The sequence below is a fragment of the Scyliorhinus torazame genome, chromosome 22 (assembly GCF_047496885.1).
Source record: "Scyliorhinus torazame isolate Kashiwa2021f chromosome 22, sScyTor2.1, whole genome shotgun sequence".
NCBI classification, from domain to species: Eukaryota; Metazoa; Chordata; class Chondrichthyes; order Carcharhiniformes; family Scyliorhinidae; genus Scyliorhinus; species Scyliorhinus torazame.
Genome location: NC_092728.1, coordinates 67047468 through 67061746, shown reverse-complemented (window position 1 = coordinate 67061746; position 14279 = coordinate 67047468). Strand labels below are relative to the sequence as shown.

General features: G+C 47.9%; 1 protein-coding gene across 1 annotated transcript in view; it reads right to left on the bottom strand.

The window, feature by feature from the left end:
* The window catches only part of LOC140399100 (uncharacterized), a 115177-nt gene that overhangs the window by 46910 nt on the left and 53988 nt on the right, over nucleotides 1-14279 (bottom strand). The gene's annotated exons all lie outside the window — the stretch shown is intronic.

Here is a 14279-nt window from a genome sequence, read left to right as displayed (position 1 = left end):
AGAGCTGTTGGGGAGAGTTTAAACTAATGTGGCAGGGGGATGGGAACCGATGCAGGAAGTTGGAAGGTTGTAAAACAAGGACAGAAACAAAAGGCAGTAAGGGGGAAAATGTAAGGCAGAGAAGCCATAGTCAAAAATCAAAAAGGGCGACAGTACAAGGTACAGTGACTGAGGGGAGCTCAGTGAATAGGACCAGGAATACTAAAAGGAATAAAACGGGAAGTGAAAACATTAATGGCAAGCGATGCGGCAGGTTGTTAGATGAAGATATGGGTTCAACGACAAGGAAAATTAGGAGAAAAGTTAGGAGGAAATATAACTTAGGAGAGGTTACTGATCGAGGTATTAAGATTCAGAACAGAGGTAAAAAAGCCAACATAAGTGTACTTTACCTGAATGCTCGTAGTATTCGGAATAAGGTAAATGAGTTGGTGGCGCAAATCATCATGAATGACTATGATTTAGCGACCATTACTGAAACATGGTTAAAGGATGGTCACGACTGGGAGTTAAATATCCGAGGGTATCAAACTAGTCGGAAGAACAGAGTGGATGGTAAGGGAGGTGGTGTAGCTCTGTTATTTAAGGATGACATCCGGGCAACAGTAAGGGATGACATCGGTGCTATGGAGGATAAGGTTGAATCCATTATCGTGGAAATCAGGAGTAGTAAGGCGAAAAAGTCACTGATAGGAGTAATCTATAGGCCACCAAATAGTAACATTATGGTGGGGCAGGCAATAAACAAAGAAATAACTGATGCATGTAGAAATGGTACAGCAGTTATCATGGGGGATTTTAATCTACATGTCGATAGGTTTAACAAGGTCGGTCAAGGCAGCCTTGAGGAGGAGTTTATAGAATGTATCCGCGATAGTTTCCTAGAACAGTATATAATGGAACCTATGAGGGAACAAGCAATCCTAGATCTGGTCCTGTGTAATGAGACAGGATTGATTCAGGATCTCATAGTTAGGGATCCTCTTGGAAGGAGCGATCACAATATGGTGGAATTTAAAATACAGATGGAGGGTGGGAAGGTAAAATCAAACACTAGTGTTTTGTGCTTAGACAAAGGAGATTACAATGGGATGAGAGAAGAACTAGCTAAGGTAGACTGGGAGCAAAGACTTTACGGTGAAACAGTTGAGGAACAGTGGAGAACCTTCCAAGCGATTTTTCAGTGCTCAGCAAAAGTTTATACCAACAAAAAGGAAGGACGGTAGAAAGAGGGAAAATCGACCGTGGATATCTAAGGAAATAAGGGAGAGTATCAAATTGAAGGAAAAAGCATACAAAGATTAGTGGGAGACTAGAGGACTGGGAAATCTTTAGCGGGCAACAGAAAGCTACTAAAAAAGCTATAAAGAAGAGTAAGATAGATTATGAGAGTAAACTTACTCAGAATATAAAAAGATAGTAAAAGTTTCTACAAATATGTAAAACAAAAAAGAGTGACTAAGGTAAACATTGGTCCTTTAGAGGATGAGAAAGGAGATTTAATAATGGGAGATGAGGAAATGGCTGAGGAACTGAACAGGTTTTTTGGGTCGGTCTTCACAGTGGAAGACACAAATAACATGCCAGTGACTGATGGAAATGAGGCTATGACAGGTGAGGACCTTGAGAGGATTGTTATCACTAAGGAGGTAGTGATGGGCAAGCTAATGGGGCTAAAGTCAAGTCTCCTGGCCCTGATGGAATGCATCCTAGAGTGCTAAAAGAGATGGCTAGGGAAATTGCAAATGCACTAGCGATAATTTACCAAAATTCACTAGACTCTGGGGTGGTCCCGGCGGATTGGAAATTAGCAAACGTGACACCACTGTTTAAAAAAGGAGGTCGGCAGAAAGCGGGTAATTATAGGCCAATGATCTTAACTTCGGTAGCAGGGAAGATGCTGGAATCTATCATCAAGGAAGAAATAGCGAGGCATCTGGATGGAAATTGTCCCATTGGGCAGACGCAGCATGGGTTCATAAAGTGCAGGTCGTGCCTAACTAATTTAGTGGAATTTTTTGAGGACATTACCAGTGCGGTAGATAACGGGGAGCCAATGGATGTGGTATATCTGGATTTCCAGTTAAGTTGTCATGGGTGCAGGGCACAGTTTAGTGATGGGGCTAGGGCACGTACCTGTATATATGTTTTCACATTATATACCTGTGCACGATATTACATCCTGCTTTGGTGCTGTAAGAAGGGTGCGAGGGTGCCACACAAAAGGTTGCTGCATAAGATAAAGATGCATGGCATTAAGGGGGAAGTAATAGCATGGATAGAGGATTGGTTAATTAATAGAAAGCAAAGAGTGGGGATTAATGGGTGTTTCTCTGGTTGGCAATCAGTAGCTAGTGGTGTCCCTCAGGGATCAGTGTTGGGCCCACAATTGTTCACAATTTACATAGATGTTTTGGAGCTGGGGACCAAGGGCAACGTGTCCAAGTTTGCAGACGACACTAAGATGAGTGGGAAAGCAAAAAGTGCAGAAGATACTGGAAGTCTGCAGAGGGTTTTGGATAGGCTAAGTGAATGGACTAGGGTCTGGCAGATGGAATACAATGTTGACAAATGTGAGGTTATCCATTTTGGTAGGAATAACAGCAAAAAGGATTATTATTTAAATGATAAAATATTAAAACATGCTGCTGTGCAGAGAGACATGGGTGTGCTAGTGCATGAGTCGCAAAAAGTTGGTTTACAGGTGCAAAAGGTGATTAAGAAGGCAAGTGGAATTTTGTCCTTCATTGCTAGAGGGATGGAGTTTAAGGCTAGGGAGGTTATGCTGCAATTGTATAAGGTGCTAGTGAGGCCACCATCCAATTGTGTTCAGTTTTGGTTTCCTTACTTGAGAAAGGACGTACTGGCGCTGGAGGGTGTGCAGAGGAGATTCACTAGGTTAATCCCAGAGCTGAAGGGGTTGGATTACGAGGAGAGATTGAGTAGACTGGGACTGTACTCGTTGGAATTTAGAAGTATGAGGGGGGAATCTTATAGAAACATATAAAATTATGACGGGAATAGATAGGATAGATGCGGGCAGGTTGTTTCCACTGGCGGGTGAAAGCAGAACTAGGGGGCATAGCCTCAAAGGGGAAGTAGATTTAGGACTGAGTTTAGGAGGAATTTCTTCACCCAAAGGGTTGTGATTCTATGGAATTCCTTACCCAGTGAAGCAGTAGAGGCTCCTTCATTTCATGTTTTTAAGATAAAGATAGATAGTTTTTTGAAGAATAAAGGGATTAAGAGTTATGATGTTCAGGCCGGAAAGTGGAGCTGAGTCCACAAAAGACCAGCCATGATCTCATTGAATGGTGGAGCAGGCTCGAGGGGCCAGATGGCCTACTTCTGCTCCCCTGGGTACTGTGGCTGTATGAGCAGGAGCTGCTCGAGGAGGAGGAAGCTGGAGCAGTGGAGCATGTCACAGAGGAACAGGGGGCAGCTGCTGAAGATTGAGTGTTGGCCGCCCAAAAGGCAGAGAGCAGGAGGAGAAGGATGAGGTGTAAAGGAGGAGCCGAGTACCGGCAGCGCCTGTCATTACTGTCATTAGAGGACCTACTGGACCAGGCATGCCATCGAAGACTCCGACTGAGCGTCACGGGAAGCTCTGATCAACTCCAGGTACTGGCCAGGGGCACAGGCACTGCATTCCACCGACATATCTGACAGATTATGGCATACCTGGCACCGTGGGGAAATCGGGGACACCCAATCCCGATGGACATGAAGGTGACAGTCGCCCTGAACGTCCACGCCATGGAGTCCTTCCATGTGCCGAGTGGGGACCTGTCTGGGATGTCACAGAGCTAGGTGCACAGGTGTATCCGCGCCATCGGCACAGTACATCCATTAGAGCGGCACAGTGGTTTTCTCTGCTGCCTCACAGCTCCAGGGTCCCAGGTTCAATTCCAGCCTCGGGTTAGTTTGTGTGAAGTTTGGACTTTCTCCCGGTGTCTGCGTGGGTTTCCTCTGGGTGATCCGGTTTTCTTCCAGTCCAAAGATGTGCAAGTTAGGTGGATTGGCCATGATAAATTGCCCTTAGTGTCCAAAAGGTTAGGTGGGGTTACTTGGTTAAGGGAGAGAGTGAAGGTGTGGTCTTAAGTGGGGTGCTCTTTCCAAGGGCCGGTGCAGGACCGAGTGGCCTCCTTCTGCACTGTAAAGTCTATCAGTCTAGTATTTCAATGTGGACTGAGCCCACCAGGATGCCAGGGCAGTGGGATTCGTTGCCATCGCTAAGGTGCCCCCAGTCCAGAGGGTGATCGACAAGATGCATGTCCTTCTACGAGCACTTGCAGATGACAGGTCGCTCTACAAAATCAAAATGGGTTCCACTCGATGAACGTGCAGCTGGTATGTGACCATCAGATGCGCATCATGCACACGATACCTGGGGAGTAAGCATGACGCCTTCATCCTGGCACACTCAACCATTCCCAACCTCTTTGAGGCGCACCCCCAGCTGGGGGGAGTGGCTCCTGGGCGACAGGGGTTATCCACTGCTGTTGTTACTGATGACGTCGATCCAGAGGGCAGACCGACGCGGAGACCCACTACAACGATGCCCATACAGTGACCAGGGCATGATCGAGAGGTGCATTGGCATCTTGAAGATGCGGTTTAGGAGGGGGCACACCAGTACTGGCCGGGGGCACAGGCACTGCATTCCACCCCCCCCCCCCCCACCCCCCACACAGCTCCATGATACATGTACTACGGGATGCGGGCTCTGGGTTGGCAGTAACTGCGGGTCTAGCCCATGGATGGAGGATGATGACAACCTGCTCTGCGATAAGCTCTGGTGCTCCACATCGTTTGACAACTTCGGACTCTTGCCCACAGTAGTACTTTCCACCGTCCACCTGGGTGATTCCTGAATGCAAGCTCGCCATTCCATCCTTCCATCAAACGGTCCCATCAGATCCCTTGAGGTGGCAGGTGGGGCACCAGAGCGGCGAACGCTGGCTCAACTGCGACCCCAGAGCCAAGCCCATTCCCCCCCCCGCACTGCCAGCCCAGACCAGCCCACCCCTCGCACCCTTCTTACAGCACCAAGGCAGGATGTAATATCGTGCACAGGTATATAATGTGAGAACATATCTACAGATACGTGCCCTAGCCCCATCACTAAACTGTGCCCTGCACCCATGACAACTTAACTGGTGTCTACTTTTCTGGCCTTATAGGTCCTCACATTTTGCCGAGATGGATCCCAGACGATACATCAAGAGTGGAAGCGGCCTGCCGAGATTCCCCCCGTTACCTGGGTCACTTTGGCTGTCATCATCCTTTGGGCAGACGAGGCCTGGATGGGCTCAGCTGTTGCTTGGGTGTCCCAGCTGGAGTGGTGTTGCCCTGTTCTGCCCGTTGCCCACCAGATGTGCCAGGGACGCAGGGGAAGAGTCCGAGCTGTTGCTCGATGACCCCCGGGCTACTCCATGGGACGGGGGTACGAGCGGAGCTATCCCCCGAGCCTCCCCGGCCACATAACGTTGTCAGTCCTCGAGGCCCGATCTCGTCGCGGCCAGGGCCTGCATGCTCGAAGCCATGGCGCACATGGAATGGAGCACCTCCGTCTGCTGTCTGGGTCTGTGCCACATCAGCGTCTGTGCCATGTTGGCCAGTGCCTGGGCAAAGCCGCTGACACTCTCAGGCGTGGCCCTCTGTGACTGAGCCACGTTCAGGAGTGTTGCTGCAATGTTCATGGGGCTCTGGCATATGGCTGCCTGTGAGAGGACAACCCTGACCTGGTCCTCAGCCACCCCCTGTACAGATTGCCCCAGGCCATGGATAGACTGATTGATTGCCAAAGCCCTCACCCCCAAAGCCTCCACCACAGACGCTACCTGTGCAGCGTTGGCCTGGGTGGCATGCATTGGACTCCTCCATCTGCAGGTGCTGTATGCTCGTCAACAACACCTCATGTAGCCCCTGGTTCTGAAACTGCATCTCCATACTCGATTGGTCCGTCCGTTCCAGAAGCCCAAAAGCCGTCTGGACGGCAGCTAGTCCTTGGGGTCGGCCAGCCCTACGAACATCCGCCCCCATGGGAGTTCCTACCTCCATCTGCTGTACCGGAGCATGTGTGCGGCACACCAGATAATGTCCCAGGAACCTCTTGACTAAAGTGCCCAACTGAGGGGAGTGTCTCTGAGATGGTGGAGTGTTGGAGACAGCTGTAACAGGAAGTCAGTGTCATCATCGAACTCGAGCTCCGGGGTGATCTGGGTCTCGGCTCGATGGCTCTCGTCTGTGTCGGTATTATCCTCGTCAGGGCTCGACACTCGGGGCTCTGGTTGTGGGCGGATGCCACTAGAACAACCCGCCCCATCACCAACAGGTCTTGCAAGTCAGGTTGCAAGATTAGACCGTGGATCGGGGGAAGAGAGTGAGGGTGGGTATGGAGCGGGGGTGTGGGTATGATGTGAGTGTGGCATGGGGATGTTGGTCATGGGGTGGTGATGTGGAGGAGATGGGGTGTTAACACACATCACACAAGGAACTGCAATTTAGCAGAGGCTCACTTCCTCGCCTGACGCTTATCTCCACCCCAGTGACTACCCTTTCCTTGGGCCCACCGAACAATTCCATGGCCCTCTGTTCTGACCCGATGACGGGCCCCAGGTCTGGCAGTCCCCCTCCAGTCTTCTGCTGCTTCCAGCGGCTATGGGAGGTCTTCCCCTGGGGGAAGGAGGGAAACAGAAAATGCACAGTGTTAAGACAGTCCAACAAATGCAGCCCAGGGGGTGGGGAGGTGGTGGCTTCAGTGGCCAGGGCACGGCCATCATGGGTGCTGGTATGTGGTGCAGGGTGGGGCTTCTGATGCCCTCTATGTGGCAGGAGGGTGGGTTACAGGTGTGTGGGAGGGGAGATAATGCCAGGGGCACAGTGCTGCCTACTCACCCTGGCCACCCTGAGGAGGTCGCAGTTTTTTCCTGCATTGCTGGCCGGTCCGGATGGTGTTCCTGATAACGCTTACTCCCTCTGCCACCTGCACCCAGGCACGGCGAATGGTGTTGCTGGCAGCCTCCTTCCTGGGCTTGTCCGCCTCAAGCTTGGCATCTGTGAACCTTGGTGCTGCTCTCATTGCTGTCATCTTGTTAGCTGGGATGGTGTGTGTAGGGAGTGAAGTCTGTATTTGCGACTGCAGCTTGTCAGCCTCCTGAGTGTCAATCGATTCCAGCACTGCTTTTCATTGGAATTGATTGTGTTCCTAGTGCCGCTGGTGCTAGCCCCTCAACGGTCGCTGAATCGGTTCAGGTGAGGGGCCAGTTTTGCTGTCGTGGAAGTCCACAAATCCTGCTCCGGCGTCAACGCTTAGTCCCGAACTGAGAATTTCACCACTTATCTATATTTGAAATCAACATGCAAGAGAATTCATTGTAAATATTACTCCTTTTCTCTTCCAAGGTAAGGAGGTCAGGGCAAGTATTAACCTGAGCCCAGGGACTTTATAACAGATTGTATCAGCACTACCTGAAAGGTGTGAGGTGGTCCACTTTGGAAGGAGTAATTTAACAAGGAAGAAGACCATGAAAGGTCCGACACTGGGAAGTTCTGAAGAACAAAGGTACCTTGGCGTGTTTGTTCATCGACCTCAGGGCAGAAGGGCAGGTTAATAGGGAGGTGAAAAAGGCTTATGGACACTCGCTTTTATCAATTGGGACATAGATTACTGATGCACTATCAATTACGACGAGGCGAGAGTCGAGAGTAATCGAGGCTTTATTAAACAGAGATGTGTTGCCTCCTACAGCTGCTGCCGAAATGGCTGCAGCTCGGTGAGCACACACATTTATACTCCGCCTACTGGGTGGAGCCAGCAGGCAGGGATCTATCCCCGTACCTGTAGTACAGGAGCCTTACCGTATTACTTCTCATATACATCATATATACAAACAGTTTTGACTACCACAATTACAAAAGCAGGGAAGTCATGTTGGAGTTGTAGAACTTTGATGAGGCCACAGCTGGAGTACTGTGCGCAATTCTGGTCGCCACATTATAGGAAGGATGTACTTGCACTGGAGGGGGTGCAGAGAAGATTCACCAGAATGTTGCCTGGGGTGGAACATTTAAGTTAGAAAGAGAGGTTGGATAGACTTGTGTTGTTTTCTCTGGAGCAGAGAAGACTGATGGGTGACCTGCTTGTGGTGTACAAGATTATGAGGGGCATGGACAGGGTGGATAGAGAGCTGCTATTCCCCTTTGAAGGGTCAGTTAAGAGGAGACACAAGTTCAAAGTGAGGGGTGGGAGGTTTAGGGGAAATTTGAGGGAAAACATTTTTATCCAGAGAGTGGTGACGGTCTGGAATGTACTGCCTGGGAGGGTGGTAGAGGCGAGATGCCTCACATCCTTTAAAAAGTATCTGGATGAGTAATTGGCACATTCAAAGCTATGGGCCAAGTGCTGGCAAATGGGATTAAGTGGGCAGGTCAGGGCCTTTCATACTTCGGTGCAAACTCGATGGGCTGAAGGGCCTGTTCTGCACTGTTGTATTCTGTGATACCACAAATATTAGCCACCCAGAAACTGGCATGAGTGATTTGCAACTCACAAGAAGAAACAAGTGAGAGGAAAATATGTGGCTAAATCATAACATGTACTCTATTGGGCAAGGATTGGTATCTTACTGCATCTGCACAGGCAGTTCATGCAGGAGCAGAAGGCATTGACCACATCCTTTGAATTCACCATGAGCAGCCTACAAAAGCTGGAAGATGGTGTACAGCCATGCATCTCCCATATGAAATGCAGATCCATAAAAGAGACATATAGAATCATAGAATTTACAGTGCAGAAGGGCGCCATTCGGCCGATTGAGTCTGCACCGGACGTTGGAAAGAGCGCCCTATCTAAGCCCACACCTCCACCCTATCCCCTAACCCAGTAACCCCACCAACCTTTTTTGGATACTGAGGGCAATTTAGCACAGCCAATCCACCTAACCTGCACGTCTTTGGACTGTTGGAAAAAACCGGAGCACCCGGAGGAAACCCACACAGACAAGGGGAGAACGTGCAGACTCCGCTCGAGTGACCCAAGCCAGGAATCGAACCTGGGACCCTGGAACTGTGAAATGACTGTGCTAACCACTGTGCTACCTATATGGAAAGAGCTGACTTCATAGAAATATGTAAGACTAGGCTAAACAATGGAAAGAACAGCATTTTTTCCCCTGAGTATGTGATTTTTATTCATGTGATGTGGTTGCCACTGGCAAGGGAAGAATTTATTGATTACCGTTCCTAACTACCCAGAGGTGGTGGTGGACCATCTTCTTGGAAAGCTGCAGGCAGCGTGATGAAGGTACTCACACAGGGCTATTAAGTAATGAGTTCTAGGATCTCATCCTGTAATAATGAAGGAGCAGTGATATAATTTCAGGTCAGGATAGTTTGTAAATTGGAGGCAAACTTGGGAGTTGGGGGGTGTTCCCATCTGTCTGATGTGTCTTGTCCTTCCAGGTGGTAGAGTTTGTAGGTTTTGCAAGTGCTGTTGAAAAGGCTTTGGTGAGTTGCTGCAGTTCATTTTGTAATTGGTACACACTGCTGCCACTGTGTGCCAGCAATAGAGGGAGTGAATACAGGTGGTGTATAGATGTTGATCAAACATGTTGCTTTGTCCTAGATGGTTTTCAGCTTCAAGTGTTGTTGGGAGGTAAGAGTATTCCACCATACTCCTGAGTTGAGCCTCTGACCTGCTGTTAAAGGCACACTATTTGATGCGGCTGGTTGAGTTAAGTTTCTGGTCAATGGCAAGCCAGGATGTTGAATGTAGGTGATTTGACATAGATAATGTCATTGAATGTTGAAAGGTGGTGGCCAGCCCTACTCATGGTAGAAATGGGGTAGAAATGGTTCACTTAATGCTTGCAATGTCACTTGTGATGGAGGGAAGGCCATTAATGAAGTAGCTGAAGGTGAACAGGCCTCGGATACTACCCCCTGAGGAACACCTGGGGTAGTTCTGGGGCTGGGCTGATTGGCTTCCAATGCCCACAACCATCTTCCTCAGGGCTACGTATGACTCCAAATTCTTGAATCCCAGTAACTTCAATTTATGCTGAGTCAAATAATATGGGATTAATGGAAATGAAACAGTATCCCGTTTTGGGCGCATTTAGTCAGGTGTTTCCCGATGCTTGTAGCACAGAGATGACCCCGCTATCAAATAGGACTCCATTTCATTTTCAGGCCTCGAAGAGGAACTCGCCGATGCCGCACTTAGGCTCATTTCCTGCACTAATGCTCCCACCGCGTCATCTGGGCCCCCCCGCCCAACGCTCCAACTTACCAATTATGGGATCCTCGAGCCTCCCCTGCCCCACCTCATAAGGGCAGGCTACCACCAGGCCCCATCCCTGGCTTGGGAAAGATGCCACCTGGGCACCCTTAGTGTTCCTGCCAGCCTGGCATGGGTACTGCCAGGATGCTCAGATGTGTAGTGCTATAGTGCCCCATTGGCATCAGGAGTGCCAGGTACCACCTTACCCAGAGCCCAACCACCCGGTGGCCCTTGATCGCCTGGCTGGGACCAAGCCTTGGGTAACTCCGAGCGTGAACATGTTTAAGTGAGTTTAACTGCACACTTAAATATGCAAACCTGGATCCAGCCCAGATCGCAATGCCTTGCGAGATCTTGTTAGAATTGTAAATCTCATGAGTTAACAGTTTCGTCACGTGACAAGGCTGTTAGATCGCGCCCTATGTCAATATCAAGGAAAGTCACGTTTACTTTGCCCCTCAAATCCAGCTCTTTAGTTGTGCTTTGGAGCTGAGTGGTCCTGACAGAACCCAAACTGAGCATCGGTGAAAAGGTTATCGATGAATATGTGCTGCCTGACAGCATTGTCGATGGCCCCTTTTAATCACTTTGCTGCCAATGAAAAGAGGACTGAAGGAGTGGTAATTTATCAGATTGGATTTGTCCTGCTTTTCTACATAGGTGGGCAAATTTCCACTTTGTCAGGTAGATGTCAATTTTGTAGCTGTGCTCGAATAGCTTGGCTGGAGGCACAGTTAGTTCTGAAGCAGAAAATTTCAGCAGTACAGCTGGAATGTTGTCGCATCCATAGCTTTTACTGTTTCCAGCATGGAATTTGGCGAAGGCTGGCATCTAAGATGGTGGAGATCTCAGGAGAAGATCAAGTGGAACATCCTCTCAGCACTTTTGGCTAAAGATGGTTTTAAACAGCAGTTTTCTCTTTTGCAGTCACATGCTGGATCTGGCATTATTAGGTCTGAAGGTATTCATGAATCTTCCTACCCTAGTTGTTTAATTGTCTCCTTCCATTCAAGACTGGTTACGGTAGGACTGCAGAGTTATAATCTGACCAACTGACTGTGGGAAACACTTCGCTCTGTTTAAAGCATGCTGTTTCCACTGCTGACATGCATGTACTCCTGTGCTGTAACTTCACCTAATACCTCATCTTTAAGTAAGCTTGGCTCTGCTTCTGGCATGCTGTTTTACACTCCTCAATAAACCAGGATAGGTCACCTGGCTTGATAAGGGTAGAATAAGTGATAATCATGTCATGAACTTAAAAATTATGGTGAATGCATGCTGCTGGTAATCCATAGTGCTCATGGCTGTCCAGTTTAGAGCTGGTCCGAATCTATCCTATTTGGCATAGTGGCAAAGTCACATGTATTAGACGCTGTCCTCAGTGTCTCCAGAAGAACTGTGTGGTTGTCACTCTTACAAACATCGTCATAGTTGAATGCACCTGCAAAAAATTGATAAGGATGAGGTCAAGAAGATTTTCTCCCTCTTGTTGATTCTCTCCAAAGTGCCACATGCCCAGATTGGCAGCTATGACCTTCAGGATTCAGCCAATTCAGTCACTTTGATGTTTCTACTGATCCACTCTTGGTGATGGATATTGATCTCCCCAGCCAGAGGATATTCTACACCCTTGTCAAATGTATGCTAACAACACCCTCACCATCATCTACCCCAAATCTTAATTATCAGATTGTTGATTCGACTTCTAGTAGATGTGTAGAAATTTCCAATAGCTAAATATTTCAAAAGGTGAAGCCATGGTCTTCATTCCTTGCCACAAACTCCATTCCCAAGCCACCATCTTCTTCCTGGCAACTCTAGGGCTGAATCAGATTGTTTGGGACCATGGTTCTATATCTGACCCCAAGATGAGCTTTCAAACACATATACAACCATCACCAAGACTGCCTATTTTTACCTCCGTAACATAGTCACTCTACCCTACTTCAAACAAAACAGAAAATACTGGACAATCTGAGCAGGTCTGACAGCATCTGTGGAGAGAAAAGGGAGCTAACATTTCAAGTCTGGGTGACTCTTTGTCAAAGCTTTGCGGTCAGACCTGCTCAGATTGTCCAGTATTTTGTTTTTGTTTCAGATTCCAGCATCCACAGTAATTTGCTTTTATCTACCATACTTCAGTTTGCATGCTACTGAAATCCTCTTGCATGCCTTTGTTATTCCTAGACTCGACTATTTCAACATACTCTTTACCGACTTTCCACATTCTATCCTTCATGAGCCTCGTCATCATAAACTGTGCTCCCCATGTCTTAACTCATACCAAGTCCTCATAGATTATCATAGAATTTACAGTGCAGAAGGAGGCCATTCAGCCCATCGAGTCTGCACCGGCTCTTGGAAAGAGCACCCTACCCAAGGTCAACACCGCCACCCTATCCCCATAACCCAGTAACCCCACCCAACACTAAGGGCAATTTTGGACACTAAGGGCAATTTATCATGGCCAATCCACCTAACCCGCACATCTTTGGACTGTGGGAGGAAACCGGAGCACCCGGAGGAAACCCACACACACACGGGACACACGGGGAGGACGTGCAGACTCCGCACAGACAGTGACCCAAGCCAGAATCGAACCTGGGACCCTGGAGCTGTGAAACAATTGTGCTATCCACAAGGCTACCGTGCTGCCCCTGTTCACATCACACCTCTGATTAATGATCAAAATTGACTTCTGATTAAGCAACACTTTAGTGTTAAAATTCTCAACCTAAGTCTTCAAATCTCTAGTTTCCTGACCTTCGTAATTTCCTCCAGCCCTTACAATCCTTCAAAGGCTGCATTTTCCCACTAGCAGCACAGCCCCACCAGAGGTTTGCAGCGGCATGGGGTGGTTAAATGGAAATTCTATTGACAAGCAGTGGGAGGATAGAATCCCGCTGCCAGCGAGTAGTGCGGACCAGAGAATTCGGCTCAATATATCTACACGCCTATAATTCCTGCATCTTGAGCAACCCAATATTAATAGTTCCATCACTGTGGACCATGGTTTTCAAAATCCTTCAGCAAACATTTCTATCTTGCTAACTATTTTCTTTTAAAACTCTCCTTGATATCTAGTTCTTTGATCAAGCTTTTGGTTCTCTGCTCCAAAACTCCATGTGGCTGTTGTTGAATTTAATTTTGTAATACACTTTGGAAATTTTTCTGTGCTGAAAGGTGCCATACAAATACAAGTAGTTGTTGCTATTCAGAGAGACGGTAGATGGCAATCAGCAGGCGGTTTCCTTGACCATGTTTGTTTGACCTGATGCCATAAGATTTACTGAGTCAATGTTGAGGCTCCCGGGACCACTTCCTTCCAACTGTTCACCACTGCCACTCATGGGTCAATCTTGCCAGTGGGACAGGACATATTTAGCAATAGTGTTGTAAGAGGCAGGAATGTTGGCTGAAAGATATTATTCTGCATGCGATGATGTCAGGCTATCGCTTGGCTTGTCTGTGGAACAGATTTCCCAAATTTAACAGAGATGTTAGTGACAAAGACTTTTACACAGTTGACTGGGTTGAATTTATCTTTTTCATGTCCAAATGCAGCACCAAGGTCAATGTTGGGTGGTCTGTCCAGTTTCATTTTTAACATAGTTTTCATTGCGGTTTGATTAAATTGAAAGGCCTGTAAGCCCATGTCAGAGAGCAGTTAAGAGTCCACAGCACTGTGGATCTGAATTAACAGACAGGTTTCCTTCTCTAAAGGCCACTGGTGAACCAAATGGTTTTTTAACGACAACCCTTTATGTTCATGGTCACCATTATTGAGCACAACTTATTCCAGATTTCATTAATTAATTTAACTTTTCTGAAAGCCGTGGTGGAATTTGAACGCAAATCTCTGGATTACTAGGCCAATAACATAATCCGTAAATGCTGCTGTACCCTGATACAGTTAAAACCTTAGGCACCCAATTACTGGATTTGAACATTGGGTGAATATTTGTAAAGAGTCATGACAGCCGGCAGGCTT